General features: G+C 38.8%; 1 pseudogene; it reads left to right on the forward strand.

The window, feature by feature from the left end:
• The first annotated feature begins 1,007 nt into the window (after positions 1-1,007).
• Positions 1,008-12,335, forward strand: LOC114570216 (uncharacterized; annotated as a pseudogene).
• Positions 12,336-25,903: the final 13,568 nt, after the last annotated feature.

The following is a 25,903-nucleotide window of genomic DNA, read 5'->3' on the forward strand; positions in this document are numbered from 1 at the left end:
GGTGCTATTGAACAGCAATAAAGTTGTAAAGGTTACAGGTTGGGATGAACTTAAAACAAGTCCCTTAATATCTAGCATAATAAACTAAAGCCTCCACTCTGGCAGTGTTAAGGCCTTTTTACAGGTTTTGTCGCACGACAATGTGACGTCAAAATGACGTAGATCTCGCTGGCACGCCAGGATTTAAAGTCTCTAATTTTTTTAGCGGCGCACGACAAAGCGGAAACAGGAAACATGGACGAGTTCTCTCTTGTAAACTTACTGGGTTAAGATGAGTTCTTTTATGGCTTGATCCGACGAAGTAGGTCAACGAATCTTTAAGTATTCAAAGTGCTTCTCTTCGTCTATCATCCTCATTTGTTGCACAAGGATATTGAACTCATCATATTTATGTCTGGCGTTATTCAAAGGACAAACATTCCACCTTCTTTTTCTTTGTTTCTTTGCAAGCAGGCTCAGAAGCAGCTGTTCTTCCTCATACATTGACTCCAATATCATCTTAGCCACTGTTGACATTGACGTCAGTGCTGCTGGCGTTTTTTCTTCAGGGAGGTTCAAGATGGCGTCTCGATAACATCCTTTCTGCGTGGCTCTGCAGGGTGAGGAATAAAACAAATGTTTTGAACAACTAACACATGACTAAGGGCTGAACAGAAGAAACCTTATGGAAACAATAACTTATCAAGACGATAACTATCAAAAAGAACTTCTCAAGTGCTTTTTTTCCGTCACTCTATTCTCGAACAAAAGTTGCAAGCCGAGTTAACTAGTTAGCTAGCTAGTTATCCAGAAGGTTCGAGCATCCTGCTAATTCAGCGTGGTCAAACTAACCTGACCACGTTTTGTGAAACTAACTCAGTAAGTGCCATTTTTTACGTTTTTTTTTTTTAAATACTTTGGAGCATGGAAGAAGCGGAAGATATGCATACTGTAATGCATTCTTATGCCAAGAAATCCCGATTGACCAATTTGAACTAAACACTTCAACATTATCAGAGGAAACTGAGATGTGTGTGGAGCCTTCAAAGCTACCAGACACTACCAAGCCGCGAGCAGCAAAGAAGTCCAAGTTACGAACCAGCGACGAAAATGACTCTGAGCCTGTGTCCAACTTACGTCTGTTAACGGTAATGGAAAGAATTGAAAAAATGCAGGAGGAATCACTAAGAAGACTTCAGTCACTAGAAATAACGGTAAAAGACAACACCAACTCCATCAAAAGCGTCACCAATGTCCTTGACTCCGTGGGAAAACAAGTCGAAGATGTGACTCTTAAAGTTGTATCCCTGCAGAAAAAAGTTGACATCTTAGAAAAGGAGAATGTCATCCTCCGGGACAGATGCGGCGACCTGGATATGTACAAAAGAAGATGGAACCTGCGAGTTGCTGGCATTCCTGAGCAAACTGGAGAGAATGTTAAGAATATCATCGTCGACATTTTCAGCAAGGTTTCCCCTGACATCGCTCATCATCTGGCCTACTCCGTGGACATTGTGCACAGACTGGGTCCCAGCTCTGCTCAGTTGAACTCCAGCCGTCGCATCATTGTGCAGTTCCTGTCAAGATCGCATAGGGACAAAATCTGGAGGGAAGAAGATTTAATTTGGCCCATTCTTAAATGGGTAATGAAGTTGTTAATATTGTCTCATAAATATAAGTCTAGTCTATTCTGTTCTTTCTTATGCAAACTTCATAGGTCATTACTGTTAATCGCCAGAAAATGGCCCGTCTGTTATGTGATTTGATATCACCAACTTTTTTTTTTTTTATATATTTTTTTTTTATTTTTATTTTAGGTAAAGAAGGGGAAGTTTAAATCGTAATTAGCTAATAGGTTATCTTCTGGTGCTTACTTGGCATGTATACTGAATACTACTCTACTGCAGTCAGTCTGCTATTAAGTGTTCATAGAGGGAACGTTTGTAATTTTCTCTAGCTATCTGTGTTTCTTTCATAATATTGTTCTATGTCTTTGTCTTTATTGTCAATTAATGTCAGGGGTCTGAAAGATAATGTGAAACGCAAGGCTTTATTTTTGTTTGCAAAGAAATACAAGGCAGATTTTTATTTTTTTCAAGAATGTCACTCAACTCCAATTGACTCTAAATTTTGGAAATCACAATGGGGGAACGACATATGGCTAGCACATGGTTCTGAACATTCGGCAGGAGTAGGAACTTTCAAACACAACTTTAAGGGACATGTTATGGAGACACATGTTTCAGGTCACTTTGTCAGTATGATTGTAGCCATAAACAATCTTACTATTATTATAATCAACCTCTATGGTTACCACTCCTCTCTGGAGAATAGTACACTCTTTGAAACTTTGGAAGATAAAGTATCTTACTGGTTTACCAAATATCCCAATGCTTCTCTAGTCTTAGGTGGGGATTTTAATATAGCCTTAAATAACACCATAGACAGATTCCCCCAAATAATTCAGTGTCTCCCAATTCAACTCTGAAATGTTTTATGGAGAAGTTTGAACTGTCTGGAGGCAATTGTTTCCTAGTGAGCGACAATATACTTGGTCTAATAAGGACAGATCAAGACAGTCTAGAATTGATTATTGGCTGGTTTCCAGATGCCTGATAAATAATAACATTTTAGTTCATTTTTATAATACCCCGTTGACTGATCACAAAGCAATCTATCTATCAATATCCTTACCTGGTAGTCATACAGGCCCAAAAGCATAATTCTGGGAATTAAATAGTTCTCTTCTGAACTATGCACAGGTCAAAGAAAAAGTTAAGGATCTTATAATAACTCACTGTAACCATGCAGAAACCCAGAAAGCTTACGGGAGGAATTGGGAACTGTTAAAATTTGAGCTTGGGAAGTTTTTTAGGAAGTTTGGTGCTGATTTGGCTAAACAAAAAAAGAGCAAGTGAAGATGAGATTACTCTACAACTGGCATCTCTTTGTCAAAAGGAGCCCTTATCTGAATTTGAGAGGATTGACTATATGCACTTACAAAATAAACTAGATGAATTATATATAGAAAAAGCTAAGGGTGCATACATTCAATCCAGGTCCAAATGGTTAGAAGAGGGCGAGCAAAACTCTGCCTACTTTTTTAGATTGGAGAAAACTATATTGCTTCTGGATACGATCGACACACTAAAAATAGATGACCAGATAGTTGATAATCCCACAGATATATCTGCTGACTCATTTATAGACTTGATCAATAATTTTAAAGCTATCTCCGCAGAAGATAGAGAGAGATGCATGTGATCATAACATCTCCATTGTTGAGGTTCTGAAAGCTATTGGTAGTCTTAAAATTAATAAAAGTCCAGGTATATGATGGTATAACCTCTGAGTTCTATAAAATGTTTGACAAAGAACTATCTCCCTTTTTGCTAAATGTTTTCTCAGAAAGCATTCGTAATGAAGCTCTTCCAACAAGTATGACTCAAGGTATCATCACCCTGATTCCAAAGCCAAATAAAGACAAAGAAAATTTTGAAAACTGGCATCCAATTACACTACTAAATAATGATTATAAAGTGTTGGCTATCATATTTGCTAATAGAATGAAGTACGTTCTGGACTCTATCATAGAGGAGTCACAATCTGGATTCATGAGGAAACATCATATTGCTAACAATGTTAGACTGATTTTGGATGTGCTAGACTATAGCGATCTCATCAATGATAAGAGTTTCCTCTTGTTTCTTGATTTCTACAAAGCTTTTGACTCTCTTGAACACGGCTTCATTTTGAAAGCTCTTGATAAATTTGGTTTTGGTAATTTTTTTTGCAAAACTATTAGAACCCTGTATAAAAATGGCAATAGTGCAGTAAAATTAAAACATGGCACATCCCCAGGGTTTAACGTGTCTCGTGGGGTTAAGCAAGGTTGCCCTATCTCACCCTACTTGTTCTTAATAGCTTCTCAACTCCTGGCTCTTCATATCTCAAACAGAGCCTTACAAGGAATCTTAATTGCAGATAGGCAGATTATAATCAGTCAACTTGCTGATGACACCACAATCTTCCTGAAGGACGCCTCCCAAATTCCTTTATCGTTAGAATTAATCAAAGGATTCTCGAAAGCCTCTGGTCTTTATTTGAATTTAAAAAAGTGTGAACTTATGGCTATAAAAGATTGCTTGGTGCCCTCTATACATAACATCCCTGTAAAAGATCAGGTCACTTATCTAGGAATTACCATAACCAAAGACCAATCTACAAGGTGCTCCCTAAACTTTAGTCCTACCTTTCAGAAAACACAATGGAAACTGAACTCATGGTTACAAAGAGACTTATCTTTAAGAGGTAGAATCTTACTCTCAAAAGCTGAAGGTATATCCAGACTTACTTATGGTGCTCTCCTTTAGCTGTAGATAGTAGTATGTCCAAAAAAATTGACTCAGTATTGTTCAACTTTATATGGAAAAACAGAATACACTATACAGTATTAAAAAATCGGTTATAATGAACTCTTATCAATGGGGGGGTCTGAACTTCTTAGACTTCACCACATTAAATAACACTTTCAAAATAAACTGGATTAGACAGTTTATTAATAACCCCACATCCTTATGGAACTTTATCCCTAACTATGTTTTCTCTAAAGTTGGTGGCCTGAAGTTTTTACTGATGTGCAATTACAAGATTAGTAAAATCCCAATCAAATTGTCTAATTTTCACAAGCAAATGCTTTTGGCGTGGTCTCTCATATTTAAGCATAACTTCTCACCACACAAATGCTACATTTGGAATAACGAGAACATTCTTTACAAACACCAATCTCTTTTTTTTTGAAAATTGGTTTAACAAAAATATTACACTTGTTAGCCAACTTGTTGATCCGAATGGTAAACTATACGAATACTCCGATTTCATAAGAAAATATCAAATTCCAGTAACAGTCAAGGAATATGCTATTATTTTTTTATGCAATTCCCACTGGGATTATAATGTTGTTAAAGGGTAATACTCCCCCACAACCACACACTCATCCAATCACATTAACTGATACTTCTGTAGGTGGTTTGTCCTTCTCAACAGAAAATTGCAGCATCAATAAGAAATATCAGTAAAATGAGAAATTGGATATTAGAATATGTTTAAGCTCAACAGTGTGTGAACCTGCACTAAACATGGCTCACTCTGCTTACCCGCGTGAGGTTGACCTGAGGGAAGCTTTAGTCCCAGTGGGGAGTTTGAAGTGTCCACGATGGCCTAGATGATTTTCAGAAGCTTTTCCAGTGTATCACATATTTGCATTCAGTCAAAACAACGTCAAAAAATTTATCATAATAAGTCTACTGAAATGAAGACATGGCAAAAAGGCTGTCTGTTTTTATTCGTGTGACTATTTGGTGAGCAGCGACCCCATGTGGTGAGGGTGAGGTTTACAAAACTTACATGTATTTAGTAAATGTCCTTTACATTCATACTGTTTCAGAGAAAAACACTTCTCAAAACATTTCAATGAAATACTTTTACAGCAACCAAATACCAAATTACTTTAACAGTTGACAACCATTCCTTTTTAACATACTGTACCTGAATGCACTTACTGTATACACAGGACAGTCAACACTTCTTGAATATTGGCTTTTGTTATCTGCTTTGCTTGCCTCTTGTTGGATTATTTGTGGGCACTTTTTTGCGAGCCTATGGTGTAATATACCTTTATTTAAGAAGCCCCTGTGACGGACAGTAAGTGGACAGTCTGCAGGCAGATAACCCCTCTCCTCTATGATGAACTGTGGCAAATGGGCACCTCATACCTCAGGTATTACCTGGGTACTATTTAGATGTAGGATATATTAAAAGTAATAATAGAGAATTTCCTTTTTTCTTAAAAAAAGAAATAGGCTACTAAATCATTTCTGGTTTTGTTAGTTCTAATTATTCTAAAATTCTAAACACTAGCTTAATTTCCAAACACAATATTAATACATGCAAATGCAAATAAAAAATGAATACATTTTTTTTTTTTTTTTTTTTTTTTGCTGTCTAATGTATCCTGATGCTTTTTACAAACTGTGGACTGACTTGACTTGTGAAACAGAAAAAGCATGAATGCTGTGTATAACATTAACAATGGCTCTGTTCTATTCAAGTGTCCCAGTAAAGGCTTGGTTATACTAGTACGCAATACCGTGTGTGGGCCTCCATAGATGGCGCGTGCACTACGAGCATGCACAGAGACATTTATGCTCAATGCATTGTTCGTTGAAGTATTCTCTGAAACACGGAGGGCGTACAAACAAAATAATCTGTGAATAAGCAAGAAGTAGTAGAGAAGTAACTGTCAATATAAAATATAAAATGGACCAACAGATCCCGTGTCTCTGGACGGAGACCAGTGAAGGATATTAGAAACGCTTTTCCGGTGCTGGCTGAGCGTTACTGCGCAGCCTCCAACTGAGAGAGACGACGTAAATGTGACGTGAGCAACCTGTCTGAAAGTTGTAAGTCTTCTGGTAGCTGTGCCAAGAGAAATCTCAATCATTCCCAATCTTACAGAGACGGAGAGCGTAGGTATATGTAAGGAGATAACATGGGCACAGGCTAATTATTGTTAACTAAAATGCTAGTTAACATTGGTAATTAAACCTAAACAGCTATTGTAAGTCGAAACTGCCTGCTAACTTCTCCTGTACTATACGGTAATTCCTCTACTATGCAACAGTAAGTTGTGTGGTTATGACACAATCGTTAGCCTATTTTTACAAAAACGTCTGCTACGGAGCCATAACGTGAGATACAAGGTAATGGAGCCTTTTATATATTGTCGTGTTTCATTAGAAATAAACAATGGACAAATAGTCTTTAAACGCTTCACTGTCAAAGTGACGTCAAAATGAATGGCAGTCAATGAAATGCTAACGGCGGGTGATCGTTTGGTAGCATCAAAATGGCGCCATAGGAGGTTTGAGTTCTGAAGCGAGGCTTACCCCCTTGGTAATAATGGCTAATGCTAATGCTAATGGTTGTAATTCACCATGTGTTCTTTTAATACATCATGGTATTGTTATGGTTTTGGGGTTTGGTCTTATTTTGGTGGTCTGTTTTCTGTTTTGTATTCTGCTCTGTTTCCTGTTTTGTTTTGAAGTCTGTGGTTTTCTGTCTTGTCTTGTCCACTTTACTTCCTGTCTTGTGTTTTCCCGCCTTTTTTGAATACTCTGCCCAGCCTAATGTGTTTCACCTGTTTCCCAGCCCTTGTGTCAACCTGTCTTGTGTTTTCTCATTAGTCTGTGTATTTAGTCTTTGTGTTTCCCCTTGTCCTTTGTCAGATCATTTTGTGTGTGCCTGTTGTGTCTCCCAGTGTTTGCTTGTGTCTGTTTTTTTTTCTCCCTGGATTTCTTTTCTTCTGTAGTCGCTGGTTTGTTTTCTGCTCTTGTTTTTTGGATTCCCTTCTTTTGTTTTCTACACTCTGGATTGGTTTTTTGCCTGCTGCTTTCAGGACTCCCTTTGTTGTTTGCACTTTGTTTTTTATGACTAATAAACCTTCCACCTCTACGTTCTCCTGCCTGCCTGCCTGCCTCTGCATTTTGGGTCCACCATTCCCTACTCCTCCCTGCTGAACCTAACAGGTATGTATGCTGTAAAGCCTGTAACGTGGATGAGAGATGGAGATGGATATGTTATTAAGAGAAGCTCTGTTCACGAAACTGCAGGCTAACCTTAGTAGCTACCGCTAGCTAGTAGCTAGCTCGACATAATAATTACATCTCCTTGGTTGTCTAAATACATACGTTATTTATTTAGATAAGCATGTAAACGATCAGGAACCACGAAAACACAATGTTTAACGTTAGTGAATATTTTATACAATGAAATGGCGAGTTCATGAGTTCGCCACTTGTAAGAGACCCGACAGAGAAGCTCATGAACGAACACGTTGCTACCAGTTGCTACGACAACACAAACTGGTGCTAGTGCACATGTCCATCATGACGTCATGGGCCAGTCAACGCCGAAGGTTGCTGTATCCAGTTCTCTTAATACATCCATGGGTAGATGGCACAACAAGAGCCAGATTCTGTCCGTGGTTTCTGCCTGTTAAAATTACTTTTTTTTATTTATTTTTTTTTTCCCTGTCATTGTTGGGTCTCTGTAAATTATAGAATGTGGTCTAGACAGGCTGTTCTGGTGGAGGAAGGAGGAGGCTGACGTGCAAGGTGAGCGTATTGTGTCACTTCCGGTGTTCCCGTGTTACAAACGCTAGTTTGCTGCGCCGGCAAAAACTTACTGAACTCTGCTTTACTGTTTAAATTAGCGGCTATTTGCCTGGATTGCATTTGAATTACAATTGTTTTACTCAAGCACTTATACTTAGCTTCACTTACAGTGACTGACTCGTTGAATTTACAATTGTTAAAACGCTGTTAGCTACTTTAGCTTAGCTATTAGCAATGGCTAATTCCTCTCCTGCTCTTTCTTGCTCTGTGTCAAATGTTTAGCTATTCCTCTGCCTCCTTTAGTGATAACGATACATGTAATAAATGTAGTATATTCGCTGATCTGGAGGCAAGGCTTAGTGAATTTGAGTCACGGCTCCGCACCATGGAATCAGAATTGTATGCTTCCGTAGCTAGCCAGCACCATGTAGTTAATGCGGACCACCATACTGTAGCTTCTGTAGCTTCTTTAACTTCTGCTAGCTGTCCCCCGTCAGATCCCGAGCAGCCGGGCGAGTGGGTGACTGTCCGAGGGAAGCGTAGCCTTAGAGGGAAGCGTAGCGTTAGATCTAGACCAGCATATGATGACGGTCGCTCTAGTCTTCGCCTCTCTAACAGTTTCTCCCTACTCAGTGATACACCCGCTGAGAAGCCAATTCTGGTTATTGGGAGCTCTATACTGCGATATGTGAAGCCGGCGGCCCCAGCGGCTACAGTACCTACGGTCATATGTGGCCCCGGGGCTAAAGCGGGCGATATAGAAACCCATCTAGAGCTGCTGGCTAAAAAGAACCGTAAATACAGTAAGATCATACTTCACGTAGGGGGTAATGGTCGTAAATCGGAGATCACTAAATTGAATGTTGAGTCACTTTGTGCATACGCAAAGACAATGTTGGACTCAGTTTTCTCTGGACCCCTGCCAAACCTGACAAATGATGAAATGTACAGCCGTACGTCATCCTTCCACCGCTGGTTGTCGGGGTGGTGCCCAGCTAATGATGTGGGCTATGTGAATAACGGGGGCGTTCTGGGGAAAGCCTGGTCTGATGGAGAGAGACGGCATTCATCCCACCTGGGACGGAGCCGCTCTCATATCAAAAAATCTGACCGAGTTTATCAGACATAAACCATGACAACCCAAGTTTGAGATTAGTAATCAGGGGTGCAGTACTACGCGCCCCCCTGTGCTTCCGTTGGAGCAGTCACCCACTCATAGTCTAATAAGCACGGTGTCTGTTCCCCGACTCAGATCGGTTAAATCAAAGGTAAACAAAAGATGCGCTATACTTAACAACCTAATTGGAATTAAAACGACTGCAACGATGTAACAAAATAGGAAAATTAGATGTGGACTATTAAATATTAGATCTCTGTCTTCTAAAGCATTATTGGTAAACGAGTTGATATCAGATAATAACATTTGATTTATTTTGTCTTACTGAAACCTGGCTGGGCCATGAAGACTATGTTAGTCTAAATGAAGCCACTCCTCCCAGTCATATTAATACTCAAATTCCTAGAGGCTCAGGCCGAGGAGGGGGAGTTGCAGCCATCTTTGATGCAAGCCTGTTAATTACTCCTAAACCTAAATTAAATTATAACTCCTTTTGAAAGTCTTGTTCTTAATCTTCAACATCCAAAATGGAAAACATTACAGCCAATTATGTTTGTTATTTACAGGGTCCGTATTCTGAATTTTTATCTGAATTCTCAGAGTTTTTATCATGTTTAGTCCTTAAATCAGACCAAGTACTTATTGTAGGTGATTTTAATATCCATGTGGACGTTGACAATGATAGCCTTGGTACTGCTTTCAACTCATTATTGGATTTAATCGGTTTCAGTCAGAGTGTGCACAAGGCGACGCACTGTTTTAACCACACCCTCGACCTTGTGCTGGTATATGGTATTGAAATTGAGGATTTAATAATATTTCCGCAGAATTCGGTATTAACAGATCATTCTTTAATCACGTTCGAATTCTTACTACCTTACTATATTAAATTAGATAAAAGCTTCTACACCAGACGCTTATCTGACAGTGCTATAGCTAAATTTAAAAAAGAGATTCCAACAGCATTCGACTCTGTCATGACATCATTAACCTCAGTCCCTCTCAAATTGATACATTTGTAGCCGGTGCTACAACTTTCCTACGGACGACCTTAGACTTCGTTGCTCCCCTGAAAAAGACGATTAAGCAAAGGAAATTAGCACCTTGGTATAACTCGCAAATTAAGACAAATCTCGCAAAACCTTGAATGTAAGTGGCGTTCCACAAAAGTGGAAGAAACCCATTTGGATTGGCAAGAGTCTTATAACCTATAGGAAGGCCCTAAGAAAGGCCAGATCAGACTATTACTCATCACTAATAGAAGAAAACAAGAACAACCCAGGGTTTCTTTTCAGCACTGTAGCCAGGCTGACAGATAGCCACGGCTCAGTAGAGCTGTGGCTATCTATTCCTCTAGCTCTGAGTAGTGATGACTTCATGAGCTTCTTTAATGATAAAATTATAACAATTAGAGATAAAATTCATCACCTTTTGCCCTCAACTTCTAACGGTTCACCTTTTAAACGCAGAGTCGCTAGAAATAACAACTAGTCTCGACATATACTTAGACTGCTTTTATCCTATAGACCTTCAACAATTAATGTTAAAGATATCCTCAGCTAAGCCATCTACCTGTCTCTTAGACCCCATCCCAACGAGATTACTCAAAGAAGCGTTACCCGTGGTAAACACTTGATTACTAGATATGATCAATATGTCCTTATTAACAGGTTATGTACCGCAGTCATTTAAAGTAGCTGTGATAAAACCTCTTCTGAAAAAACCCACCCTCGATCCTGAGGTCTTAGCAAACTATAGACCTATATCTAACCTTCCCTTTCTCTCAAAGATCCTTGAGAAGGTGGTTGCTAATCAGTTATGTGATTTTCTACATAGCAATAGTTTATTTTATGACTTTCAATCAGGATTTAGAAAGCATCATAGCACAGAGACGGCACTGGTGAAAATTACTAACTACCTTTTAACTGCTTCAGACAAAGGACTTGTCTCCATTCTTGTTTTACTAGATCTTAGTGCTGCATTTGACACTATTGACCATTCAATCCTGTTACAGAGATTGGAACACTTGGTTGGCATTAAAGGAATTGCTCTAAGCTGGTTTAAGTCCTATTTCTTTGATCGATCTCAATTTGTTAATGATAAATCCAAGTACGCTAAAGTTAGCCATGGGGTTCCTCAAGGCTCAGTGCTTGGACCAATTCTATTCTCCTTATATGCTTCCTCTAGGCAATATTCTTAGGAAACACTCAATTAACTTTCACTGTTATGCAGATGACACCCAATTATACTTGTCAATTAAACCAGACGAAACCAGTCAGCTAGCTAAATTTCAAGCGTGCATTCAAGATATAAAATCCTGGATGACCTATAATTTTCTGATGTTAAACCCTAACAAAACGAAAGTTATTGTACTGGGACCTAAACACCTCAGAACCTCATTATCTAAAGACATAGCTACTCTGGATGGTATTGCCCTGGCCTCCAGCACTACTGCCAGAAATCTAGGAGTTATTTTTTATCAGGATATATCCTTTTAATACCAATCTAAAACAAACCTCAAGAACAGCCTTTTTTCATCTTCGTAACATTGCCAAAATTAGGAATATCCTGTCTCAAAACGACGCTGAAAAACTAGTCCATGCATTTGTTACGTCCAGGCTGGACTATTGTAATTCCCTAATGTCAGGTTGCTCAAATAAGTCCCTTAAGACTCTCTAGCTGATCCAGAATGCTGCAGCGCTTGTTCTCACAAGAACTAAGAAAAGAGATCATATTTCTCCTGTATTAGCTTCTCTGCACTGGCTTCCTGTTGAATCCAGGATTGAGTTTAAAATCCTTCTCTTGACCTACAAAGCTCTAAATGGTCTAGCACCATCATATCTAGAAGTAACCTAATACCCTATTGTCCCACTAGAGCACTGCGCTCCCAGAATGCAGAGTTACTGGTGGTACCTAGAGTCTCTAAAAGTAGAATGGGAGCAAGAGCCTTCAGTTATCAGGCTCCTCTCCTATGGAACCAGCTCCCGATCTGGGTTTGGGGGGCAGAAACTGTAATCGCTTTCAAGAATGAACTTAAAACTCTATTTGATAAAGCTTATAGTTAGGGAGGAGTTGCAGTGTCCACCTAACTGGCCCACCTTCTTCTCTTCATAATTGTTAGATTAATAATACATAACAAAGTAGAGGGAGGCAGGCCAGCCAAGCCCGATCCGGCAGGGGGAGAGTTCTAAGCCCGAAAAAGCTACCTCTCCTTATGACCTGTCTCTCTTAGTTACGCTGTTATAGTTACGCTGTTATAGTTCTAGACTGCCGGGGGACTTCCTTCCTTCCTTCCTTTGACACACTGAGCTGCTCTCTCCTCTCCCTTTCTATTACTATTACTATTTGTGTGTATCCCGTCCCAGAAATGCTTGTTACTAATCCTAGCTTCTAGGGAGTTTACTCCCCGGAGTCCTTATGTTTTTTTTTTCCCCCCAGCGTATTTCCTTGGAGAACGTTGGCACCAAGATCCTGGTTCCAGCTTTCGCCGTGGTCCTGCTGCACTCCCTGCTGAGCTCAGCGGTGCCCTGCAATATCATGCTGCTTCCTGCTGAACCCTGCAGCTTCCCGCTACATCCAGTCACTGTTCCATTATTAATGTGACTATTATTGCCACTGTTCATCACACCCCCAACCGGCCCGTCAAACACCGCCTACCAAGAGCCTGGGTCTGTCCGAGGTTTCTTCCCAAGAGGGAGTTTTTCCTCGCCACGGTCGCACTGCTTGCTCTTGAGAGAATTACTGTAATTGTTGGAATTGTTGGGGCTTTGTAAATTAGAGTGTGGTCTAGACCTACTCTATCTGTAAAGTGTCTTGAGATAACCTATGTTATGATTTGATACTATAAATAAAATTGAATTGAATAGATCTACTCTATCTGCTATGATTAAACACAAATTGATTCGATTAAAGTAAGCAAGCAGCTACAAAAGGCACATGACACAAATGGAAAGTTTTGGCATAAGCTTTTAATGTTTTTATTAAGTTTTCTAGGTTTTCTCTTTAAACTGAATTGATTTGCTTTTTTCCCAGTAGTTTGGTGATTTTTTTTTTTTTATTATTAATCTGGTTTTTATTTATCCTATCAGTAAAGGAGAAGAGTTGCTCAGGTAAATCAGCATTCACAGTCAAACCTTCATACATTTAACAACAGAACTGTATTTTGTCTTTTTTTTTTTTTTTACAAATGCTGTTGAATTATTACAGTTTCACCTTTTTTGTTCTTTACATGTTTCAAAAATAGAAAAGGTAAATAATAAACATTCCATTGAAATATATTTTATACAGTTCTTGATTCTTCTTAATTTTTCTTTCTCCAGTGTAGTGACAATAAAATTATATCCAGCATCAGTCTGTATAGCATAAACCCATTCATTAACGGAAGGAAGCCTCTCGCCTCACTGCCTCCCCTCTTTCCAGTTGACACATAGCAACTACTCATCCCTGTTGTGGGTCCATCAACGAATGAATTGATCAACTGACTAATCAATGAATCAGTCAACAGTGTATACCTAAGGATGGCCCAAATAGCCTCATCTGTACTTGGAGCATTTTGTATTTTTCATTTTATGATAAACAGAAAAAAAATGGGACTTAGAGAAGGCACAGCAAAATGAGCACACGATAAGTATGAAAAATCTAAAATGAGTGAATAAATGAACCTGAACAGACAGGTAGAGAGACAATGACATAGTTTTCCGCATTCATGATTCTGTGAAAAGTTATAAAAGCAGTGTCAAAAGTAAAGAAAAAAGATTTCCCAATTGGTGACACAAAAAAATAAAAAACTGATTTCCCAAACCTTGACACTGGTGCTGAGAAGCTACTGAAAAACCATGATTGGACTCATGAAACTGAGCCTGTTTGCTTTCAGAAAGTGACCACATCACAGTCTGCTGCTGTGTGAAAAGTGACAAATGCCCATAAAAAGAAGCACAAAAAATAAAAATAAAAAGCAGTGTCCTAAACTGTATCTTCTATCCTGACAGAGGAAAGATGAGGGGAAGACGAAAACCTTTGCTTTTTTTTCCATGGAGGAGAGGCTTCCCTCCGGCTGTCCCTTCACATGGCCATTCACAATTTAGTTAAAGTCGTCATTTTAAAGTTTCCCACGCATGCATTTAGAATTCATCTCCAAAAAAATAGGATAGAAAAACACAAGAACAAGGGATGCAAAAGGAAGCTTCTTCCTCAAAATAACTGAAGGAGGAGGAGGAGGAAGAGAAGACAGAGAGAGAGGGGAGAGGTGAAGAGCATGAGATGGAGAGGAGGAGAAGTGGTTGCAAGAAACAGACTGGAGTTTTAGAGCCCAACTTGCTACTAACTGAAAGAAAACCCGAGGGGCTTTTTTGTCAAAGGAAAAGCACCCACTGTGACATCACTGATGGGGGTGTGGCCAGACATACAACACTCCTGAAAGTTTTAACCCACAGAAAGCTGTGCAAAAACCATTTCTGCCCCGTTTGATTCACCACCCACCAATCAGGTTGCTCCTGACTCCTACTACTTGTATATAGGCCCTTAAAACTCCAATCAGCATTAAAGGAAGATGGGGGTGTGACAGTGGGCAGAGCCGCTTCTCTGCATCTTGTCCTGATATGTTTGGCTTCAATTGGGTTTCAAGTAAAGTTGCACTATTAGTCAGCTCAGCTGTCAGTCTGCTCACAGGGGTGTGGCTTAGCTCAGTTTGCACAACATGCTTCCTTTCTTACACAGAGTCATTTATATAGACAAACACACTCATACGCACACATAACCAAAATCCTAAAGACGCCTTTCACCATTATTGCTCTGTCCCACTACACTGCAGTGGAATAATCAAGGTTTCTATTTGTCTTTCTAGAACTGCACAGCCATCACTTCTTCTTCTTCTTCTTCTTCTTCTTCTTCTTCTTCTTCTTCTTCTTCTTCTTCTCCCTCCTATTGCCCTACAGGTTTCTATTATGATTTATTCAGGTTGGTTTCTGAAGCAACATGCCTTAGGAAATGTATAGAGGGAGAAGAGTGAGATGCAGGGGTGTATTCATATCCCATGAACCTTTGAAGCATTTCTTTTCCATACTTTTGAGTATTAAACAAGACATTAGAGACAGCTAAGGGTTCTCAAACTGAGCAACAAAGGTCAATCCCGCGGGCGCCAGAGGATTCAATATTTTTCAACCTTTCAATGTCAATAAAACCATTGTTGCAATTTGTTGTGAAATAATGATCATTTGCAGCATCTAGGCACACTGCAAGACAAAGACCCAGGAGAGTTTCTGGTTAGATGATCAGTGTTTCTGTGAGGTGTTAACCGATCAATTTAGTCCTCTAGAAATGAATATTCATTACACCAAAATGTCTGAGAATGACTGCTGTTAACTTAGCCTACGTTGCAAACTGCTAGCATGGAATTTGAACGATGTCAAACACTATCCTGCCTTTTTGGAGCTTGACCCATGCTAGGGACTACATCAATATCAGCAGACTATTATTTAATGCTTCAATACATTTGAGAACCGTCAATTGCATTTGTTTTTGTAAAACCCCTCACTTGCACAGCCTCTAGGTAGCGATACACAAATGCATGGGCAATTCTGATCAGCAATACTGTCTATCAACGTTGATGGCTCAATCACATACTCAATTATTGCTAGAGAACCTTTGTGTTTTACATCTACAGTAAGGGTTTAGTCTCATTGTATGGTGTTATTGTATGGTATTATAACCAGGTTAAAAGTCTTCTTTCTAAGTTATATATAATGGCAACATTTGCAACCCCTGTCTAAACCTCCCAAACCCCATCTGAGACACAAAACCAGTTGTTCTCCAACATCCCAATGACATGAAGCCTTTAGCCCAACTGGTGCGTGCATAGGCTATCTTTATGTTCATTACATGCTTGAATACAAAAGCATTTTATCGATCCATTGTTATAATCTTCGTGATCATAATTCATCATAATTGCATGTGTTACAAATACAAAATATATGACATGTAAACCAAAAACTACAGTGTTAACAAATAAAAAAATGCTGAAAGCAATATAAACCAACAAAAGTAATGACGGAAAGAAGTTGCGTTCATCTTGGTATAGCTACAGTACAGTACATTGTAGGCTATTATTATTTTTGACATTTCTGATGCTGTACTTATATACCTTTAGGAAGACAAGTGATGTAAAATATCAGAACCAATTCCTTTCACAGTACCACATACAAAAAGAATATCTTGGAAGCAATGAGATCTAGTGCATTGTGGAAGGACATTTGGACACAGTTTAGACTAAAAGGACAGAAAAATATACTTCCAGGCTTTAAGTAACGTTGTCGGTATCCATTGAAATGATCATTATGTTAATTTGAAACTATTATTTGAAACTTTAAGTTTTCCTGAAAAAACATACTGCAGCATCATAACATCTCAACAACAACATTCTATCGCTCAGATTCTTGAAACAGTGTATTCCTGAGAAACGCCCTTTTTTTCTATTTGATTTTTGGCTCCCTGTTATTTGTTAAGACTCCCCCAGAATGATACAGAGAATTGTGTGTATGTCTGAAAATGTTACAATGATTTTTTTCTGCTGTGACGACATACAGTAATTTTGAACAGAGTATGGATACCAAACCTTTTTGGTCCCCACAATGCACAACATGGTGCAAACCAAACTTCACATTTAACCAGCCAGGGGCTGTTCAAGTTATTGGGTTCAGTTAGCGTGGCTGCATACGCTGTAAAAGCTACAATGTATAATGCTTATTAATCCTCAAAATATGATATCTGATTTTCATACACTGCATTTGACAATGAAATAACAAATACTGTATGGACTGCAGCTTGACTGTGAGTACCTAGTACTGTCCAAATCTGCATTTTATCAAGTGCGAAAAGGACTTTTTTTGCTGTGCTCAATAATAATGTGAAGATAATCAAAGCTAAAGAAAGGTATGAACCAAAATCTATCCTAGTTGAACTAAATAAAGTAGCAGACCAGGCACATCTTGCATACATGGATAATTCAGATGAGTTTTAGGGGTCAATAATTCATATCTATACAAAGAACGTAGGTCTTAAGTTCCCTTAGCACCCCAGCAATGTGACAATGATTTAAAACACCATGGTACATATGACCACATTTTGAGAGCGTCCAATCCACAAATACCAAGGCTAGACTCGTTTAGCTTGATAGCCCTTATTCTGCTGCACTTCTCTGGCTGGTGAGTTTGGCAAAAGCAGTGACAACAGGAGTGTGCAGATTTGTCTGCAAATAGCTGGACATATATCGTCAAATTTTTGTTTTCTGTTACTTGTTAGCGTCAAAGAATTTTTAAATAGGAACAAGCCATAAATGGGAATATTTTTGGTTTGATGTTTGTCATAGCCCTACTGTATGTCAGCCACAAAATGAAAAACCTACACATGGATGGATTATGAAAAAATGGGCCCAATTTTGTGTACTTCTTGTACTTGCATTGCTTCTCTTTGTAGTCATTTTGAGTCTCTGTAGTTGTTTTGTGTGTCTTTGTAGTAGTTTTGTGTGTCTTTTTAGTAGTTTTGAGTCTCCTTGTAGTAGTTTTCAGTCTCTTTGTAGTTGTTTTACTTCTCTTTGAAGTCACTTTGAGTCTCTTTGAGGTCGTTTTGTAGTTGATTAACTTTCCATGAAGAAATTGGTTAGTCACTTTAAACAGAGGATCTCACCCAGGGCACCCCTATCCCAGGTAGGCCTGTTCAGTAATCCATCCATGCCAAAAAGTTTCAAACAATTTTGCCCAAGTGGTGGGCCGACATGGTCTCATAAACAAATACCAATAAATACAGAGCAATTTAAATAAATAAAACAGCATAACAAATTATGCTCACATAAGATGCATAATAAAGACATGACAAGACAAATGAAAAGTACCAGAACACAGCTTTTTTTTTTTTTTTTTTTTTTAACACATCTGTCAAGAAGGCTACCTGCAGCTTTCAGTCCACCCAAAGTGCTTCTGCCACTTTTAAAGGCATTTCCATCTTCTGCGTATTCCCCTGTTTATCTAGTCTAGTAGTCAGAACATCTTGCTTCTACTGTTTCTGGTGATAGGGGTACTTGGCCAACCCTGTTTGAACACATAGAGCCAAGATGGCTGCCTCTCACCATAGGGGAACCCCCACCATCAGGAGCTGCTCATAATCCATTAATGGTGGTCTGATAAATGAGTTGTACACGGTACATGTATGCCTCTTCTGCTCTTATGTTGTCTCACCAGGTTAGCAGGTGACAGACCCAACATATTTTAGTGTTAGAGCACAATGTGTAGTGTAGCACAGTGTTTAAATGAGACTTTGTTTGGAGTTATTGCATAATACCTCACCAACCAACTAAAGTCTTTCCAATCGGGTCACTTTTAAGGATAATAAACTGGAAAGCCTCCACTCTACAGGTCATACCTTGGGCTGTCTTCGTTCAGTTTTCACTCCCTCATTTACAGGCTTATGGCAGAGTTACTACATGTTTTAGCTGGGCATACCATATATTGTTTTTAGAACAAGTTAGGCTACTAAATAATGTCACCAATTGGCATATACCTGTTCTGGGACAGTTTGTTATATAAAAAAAATGTTTTACTGAATTTGAAAAGTTTGGCTTTGATGATTAAGGCCAGACCTTTATTTATATGAATAGTCTCTTTTAAGGATCCAATTTAACTAAGTTTTGAACATGATACAATAAGTTGTGATTTTTTTTAAGCACATTGTGTCAATTTAGCTAATCAGTAAAGTTGGTACAATCAGCCATGAAGATTTGAATATTGTAATGATGTCTGTAAATAAATACACATCAAATTTAGCTACACTTTCAGTCAACACCAGAGAACCGTAATTATTTTCCTGCGCTATTTTGAAAACAAAAGCATGAAAACTTGAACAATATGGGAGCTTTAACTGAGGAATATTGTGACTACATTACTTACTCAAGTAGGGTTTATAAATCATCAATCCCCTTTAATACACAAGTTAATTGCTCATTTGTGATTCTCTGACAGAGTGAAAGGGCAGATTTGGTAAAGCACCATGAAAAAGCTACACTTTCATTTGTTTTGTTTTGAAGTGGGATGAATGAAGCCCTTGAACTATTGAACCACATATTGTTTTTCCTTTGGTCAGGTCCATGGCTACCATTGAGACCACTGAGGTCATGTTGTTTGTATTTGACATAAAATGATGAAATTAGTTTACAGTCTATGATTACACAAGTCTGATTCTGATATTTCTTGTCTAAATTAGATTTTTTTTTTTTTTTTTTTTTGTAATTTCAACAAGGTTCTTGCACACCAATAAAGTCTTAGTGGCAAGTGTGCAGGATCAAAAACTTCCCTCAAAACCAAAGAAAATCCTGTTCACTGTCTAACTCACTTTATGAACACAAGGTATCATCTTCATCAGGCAAAATACATGCAGATAAACAGTTTGTCTGTATATATTGCGTGGGGTCATTTGTTTTTGTTTTCGATTGTTTTCAGACAAAAATTACATTATTTTACCCAACATCAGACAATAATGTTTTGCTGTAACATTTAATTTAATTTTAATTACAAAAAGTTAAATGATAGGCTACATAAAATATGGGCTTTGTCTCTTTTTTTAGAATGGTTGAAAATCTCACAGAATGTTGTGGCCTACAAATGTTTAAGGTGGATATGGTTGGGTTGAGGGGATTTGGACTTTGGTATTTCTGAAATCCTGGCCCTGTGTTTGTTGATATTTCAGTGGTACATATTGTTTAAATTCATAATTTCAACCCTAACCCCATAAAACATGAATTAATTCTAACCCCTAACCCTAAATGTTAGGGACTCTAAAAGCAAATTATAAAAAAGCAATTGCTCTTTGGGGAAACGAAACCATACATTCTCCTCAGAAATAAATCTAAGATAGTGGAATAACTTGCCTGGATGATGAGGCAGTCACCTTGTACCTATTCAGCGCTGCCTGGATCATTCCAACTTCACCTGTACCTTTTCTGACCTATCCTTGATTCCAGACTGCAAAGTGTGGCGTTGCCTTGGAGATCAAGGTCAAGAAAAAGTTCCAAAGAATGGGACAACAGACAGTTTCAATTCAACTACACTAAATCAATAACATCTCTGAGTGGAGGAAGAAGAAGCAGAGTAGCAGCCAGGTGAGAAGTTGAAGTAGTAGTAGACAAACCTGTAGTAGCAGAATAAATAGTTGCAGAAGTTGGGAGAAGTCTTCGTGGATTTTAGTGGGTTGGGGGGTTGGGGGTCTCCTAAGATTTCTTAGAGAAAACAAAACAGGGTAAAAGTAGCAACCCTTTTTTTCTTATTTGTGTTTTAGCATTAAAAATAAAATTGAGGAAATCTTTTTTGAAACACAATCCTACATTTTTTAATTGGTTGCATATAACATAATCTTTGTTAAATTTTCATGTTTAAATTCTCAATTGCTAGCCCTGTTATTCATGGGGGAGATCAGAATGGCTTGCAGAAGTCATGCAGAATATTCATGCTGGTAAAAATGCATTTCTTATTTGCAATGGTTGCCATTTTTTTTGTCCCTAAAATAGTTTCTCAAAGATGTTCTCCCGCTCCTGCTGAATACCTGCTTTCTTTAAAATGCCTCTATCTTCTTGACCCACAGCCCCAGAAATATAGAGTGTATGGTCTGCAGAATCTCCTTCCACTCTCCCTCTTTACCTCAGAGGGGGAGGGAGCGCCTCCTCCTCAATTATGCCTTCTGAGAGAGCAGTTCGCTGCAGGAGATGCTGTTCTGCAGCCATTTTGGGGGGTTAAAAGTAGCTTGGATGATGATGACTTTGCATTGACATTGCTGCGTGGAAAAAAGAAAATCTTTAGTCTCTCTCATAGACTCTTTCCGTTCTCTCTCCCCCCTTTTTTTAATCCATCCATTGTGTCTTTGACTGTCTTTCATCGGGTGTTAATTGGTTTCATTCATGCCATGCAGTTTTGTTAAAAAGATGGAGCAGCAGCGATGCTGAGATGCAGGGAGGGGGGCGGTCGAGATACCGTAAACACTCGAGAGGGAAAGAGAGAGTGAGAAAGAGAGAAAGCTGGTCAATCAAATCTTCCTTTTCAGTGACACCTCCTTTTCTTTAGCAGATGTTACAGCTAGTTTCTTGTCTGTGAGGGCTTCTGTTCACCCCAACTGGTACGTCCATCCATGTGTCTGTCTTTGGGTTAATTCCATCACAAGGTGGATGAAAACTGTCTCTTTGACATTTAGTGAGATCTCAGTCCCAAGATGTCAACTGGCTCCTGGAAGATTGACCAGGATCATGTCAATATACATGTGATATGGCTGATGTTTTCTGATATGTATGAGTAGATTTCAGCCTGCCGTTAGAGTCCTGTAGCTCAGCAGAGATCAGCAGGGCAGCCCGGCCTGGGTAGCCCAGCGCCAACGCTGGATCTGCCAGAGCCGTTAGACATCACAATGGACCACCCCTCACCTTGCATAGTGCTTTGAGTGCCAAAATAATGGTACATCCACTGGAAATCAACATTGTAAATGCAGCTTCTTGAAATAAAAAGAGTAATGCAACAACACAACTAAAACAGAGGGCATCTTTGTTACATGGTTTCTAATCCAAGTCTGACAGTAGGCCTTTTGGCCGCTACGCTGGGAGCATCCATGCTGTGGTTTGCTCTGAAAATCAGTTCAAAAGAGGTGGAAATGTTTTCTCTCCCATCTTAAAATAGCTTATATGTGATCTCGACCATTTTCTTCATTGGGATCGTGAGCGAGTTTGCATATGAATGTGTCACACGGATGATAACGATTTTCAGGTCAGAGTGTCAGAAACGGTGATGATTTCTGCCACTAATCTTCTTTTTTTCTCTTTCTCTCTATCTCCTTCCCTTTTCTACAGTGAATCCCGTTGGGGGAGATGGAGGAGCAGCGGTTTCAAAGTTTATTGTTTTCCTCTTCTTGTAGAAAGAGTGGGTTTAGAAACTCAGCACTGAAAGATAAAAAGAAAAGAGAATTTAGTGAGGATTTGAAGTGAATAAGTAATGACTCCTGACCCTCAGACACCAGACCATGGCATAGCGTTTGACAAAGGCTTGTCAGAAAATTAAATAATTCAAGATTTTTCGTGTGAATGTACAACCCATAAAAAGTTCATCAAGACATCATAATTCAATTGAACATATGTAATAGATAAAGGCTTGAATGAAGCATTTAGTAATTGATTTTGACTATATTCCAGTTATTTTGTTTCAAATGTTAAGTGAATTTAGTAACATCCAGGTCTGGTGCAGATCAAGGTCAAAGCCCAATTCGCACATACTGTAAATCAGTGGAATGATGCTGATGGGTAAAGTAATATTTTCTTTATTTCATAAGAAAGGCATCTGCTCAGATACAAAGTCCTGGAGCCGGTTGCACCAGCTATTCATGAGTTTTACACTTCACTAAATTAAAACTAATTGCTCCTCATGAACTATTTTTACTAAACATATACACTACTAACTGTTGGGTGTTACTGTTGCTAACTTACCCAACTCATAAAGCTAATGTAAGCCTTCTAATATATCACTCGTTTAGAGAGAATAGTTAATTTGGAGTATGGTCCACATATTTTAGATTTTAAGATTTTCAATTACATTTCACAAAAATAACACCACATATCTCAAATTACAAAATGTTGTTATGACAAAAACATTTGACTAAAGGAGTGTATAGTGTTAGGTTAGCATAATCAGATATTTCCCATTCTGTACAAATATTCTGTTAGTGAACAATTTTGAATTGCTGGTGCAACCTAAAAGATCTATTGGTGTTGGCTCATGGGATGGTTCTATCAGACATTCACATTTTACAACCGATGGGACCAATTTTACATATGACTATGAAAAGCCACATTTAAGGAAAGGACCTTACCTCAGCAAAACTGACAATTATTTTACCCATCACAGAAAAATAAAATTATTCAGTTTGATTTGATATCTTACACCAGAACATTAGATATAGGCCTGTTTCCCAAAAGCATCAAGAACCATGTCTGTATCTAGTTGGGGCACCTTTTCACATGTTTCAGATGTATATGAGTTCAAGGCATAATTGTTCAAGGCAGCAAACAGCAAATACTAGACTAAACTGCCTATCTAGCTCCACCTTGACCAGCTACCACAGTAGAATAACACTTACATTCCGATGCCTTAGTAACACCAATCTCCTAATGTAATATATAATAATATGCCAATGTTGTATTGATACTTTTAGCAAATGAACTGAGTACTTCTTAAAGGTGATGATGACTGAGCCATCTCAAGTGCTCCAACAGCATTATTTTGTTTGTTAACTTAATGTCTATAATGGAAGTGTACTTTAACATTAACAGTTTTAATCCCAAAGATGCTGTTGGGAAAGAGGCCATTTATAGTGTTAGCCATTGTAGAAACCCTTCTTTCTTTATTACTGCATCACATCTTTCCAAATAAATCATCCCAGGTTTAAGCAAGAATGTATAAATTGAAAGACTTCTACAATGGCAGACTAAGTGTTCCTCACCTACATGTTAGTTTTCAGTGGTCCTCAGTGTGAAATAGTTGTTTGTACTAATGGAAACTGCAGGAATACAACACCAAGGCAAGGAAAGTATAGGCCAAACACACCACTGAAGCAAAAAAAGACGCCACTACAAAGCTTGCCCAGCCCAGCCAACATGCAAATACACCAAGAACACAGAGCTTGAATGTGACACACGCTAACGTTTCTCTGTGTCTCTGTAACTCACACACACAGATACAATCTGCAGAAGTCCTCGGGGAGCTGCTCAGTCCTCTGATATAACAAATCTTTGGAAGCTAATTGCTGATGAAACCAAGAGACATCAAGGTCACTAACATAGTGATGTCAAAATTCAAACCAGAGGACTGCAGCCAACCAGGACTGGGCTGAAATCCAGACCTAGAGCTGTGAATGGAACATCTCAGTTGGTGTGTCCTGCACATGTACAGACCAGACCTTGGCCAAATAAGGTTTTTAGCTTTTTGTTTCATCCCATTTTTAACCATCAGACCATCAGAGTTTGCTGCATCCGGCCTGCTCATTTCTAATTCATTTCACTTTAGTGCAGTTTGTGTTTGCCCAAATGACAAACTACAATTATTCTGCACATGTGGGATAAAAAAAGCCAAAGCTGGTGTTTGTGAAGGGTGTTTGACCCAGGTGTGGTACACATAAAGGCTATATAAAAGGAAATAGAGTGCGGCACACAACACGAGAACACAGAACATAAAACAAAATGTCACACCAACATAGAACCACACACAGGTGAGGACACAAAGAGCAAAACTGTGCACAGGAACAACAGTGAGGTACACATTCTTACATGGAGAAGCGATTTTGCTTCTTTCATCCTCCTCCTCCTCATCATCACACTTTTGTCTTCCCCAAACTTTTCCTCCTCCATCTCCTCCCTCTGATGCTGCTTGGCTGACAATCCACTCACAACAAATCATTTCATAGCACATTTTCCCCTCCTCCCCATTTACAATATATCACTTCAGCCTTTTTCATTCATTTAAATGTCCGTTCCTGTCTTCCTCCTTGGTGAAATCCAGTGTTTGGCCTTTTTTTTTTTTTTTGTAGGTGCAAAGGTGCTCCAATTTTACTCAATTCCTTTTTGGTTTTTGCTGTGAGAGACTTCAGGATGGGGGGATGGATGGTGCATTGGGGGGGGGATAAAGTCTCACAGAAAGAGGGACACAGTTATTGAGAGAGGGTGGGAAGACAAGGAAACGACACAAGGAGAAGACAGGAAGCACAGTTGGACAAGGAAAGCAAAAAAAAAATAGCATTTTTTAAGGAGTGGAGCAAGAGCCACCAAACCGAGACACATGGCATTCGCACGGACAGAAAAGAGAGGATTTACTCTACTTTTTTTCTTATCCCTTTTTACAGTACATCTTTGAGGAAACATGGGCGAACAGAAACACAGGGGGCATAGAGGGACAGATTGAGAAAGAGATACCTGAGTTGTGAATGGATGGGAAGAAGAGAAACGTTGGCAACAAGGGGCAGAAGCTTAAGAAATAAAAAAAAACACGTTTGAATTTTGAAGGGTGCCTCTGCAGTGTGGTTTCCTACTGGGTATTCAATGCAACTTAATGCAACTTAAAAAAAAAAAAAAAAAAATACCAATTTGTTTGGTCACATGCACCACTAAAGCACAATAAATCATTAGAAAAGAACATTGATCCTGCAAAACCCAAAACCTTGGGTTACATCCAATACCAACAGTTTTTTTTTCTCTCAGCGTATTCCCTGCAGAACACCATCTCTGCCATCTCTCTGTGGGTGTGTGCAATATCGCAACAATAAAGTCATTAAAATGTTTTCAGTGATCTCGCCTTTTTGACCGTCCTATCCAATCAATCTGCCTTTGATTGCATAACTAACTAGCAATGGTTTAAACTTACTGACTTGTTTCAAGAGGATACATTATACAAATTAAGTAATAATTCCCTGGGGCCTTTTTAGCTGATTTTGCTGAAACTGGATTGGCCAAATTATAACACAAGACATTACGTTTGAAAAAGTGGGGGTCACATTATATTCGAGGACTAGACATTCATACACACATATTCATAAAATCAGATTTATTTTTTGAATGGAGAGAGTATTG

This window comes from Perca flavescens, chromosome 15 (assembly GCF_004354835.1).
Source record: "Perca flavescens isolate YP-PL-M2 chromosome 15, PFLA_1.0, whole genome shotgun sequence".
NCBI classification, from domain to species: Eukaryota; Metazoa; Chordata; class Actinopteri; order Perciformes; family Percidae; genus Perca; species Perca flavescens.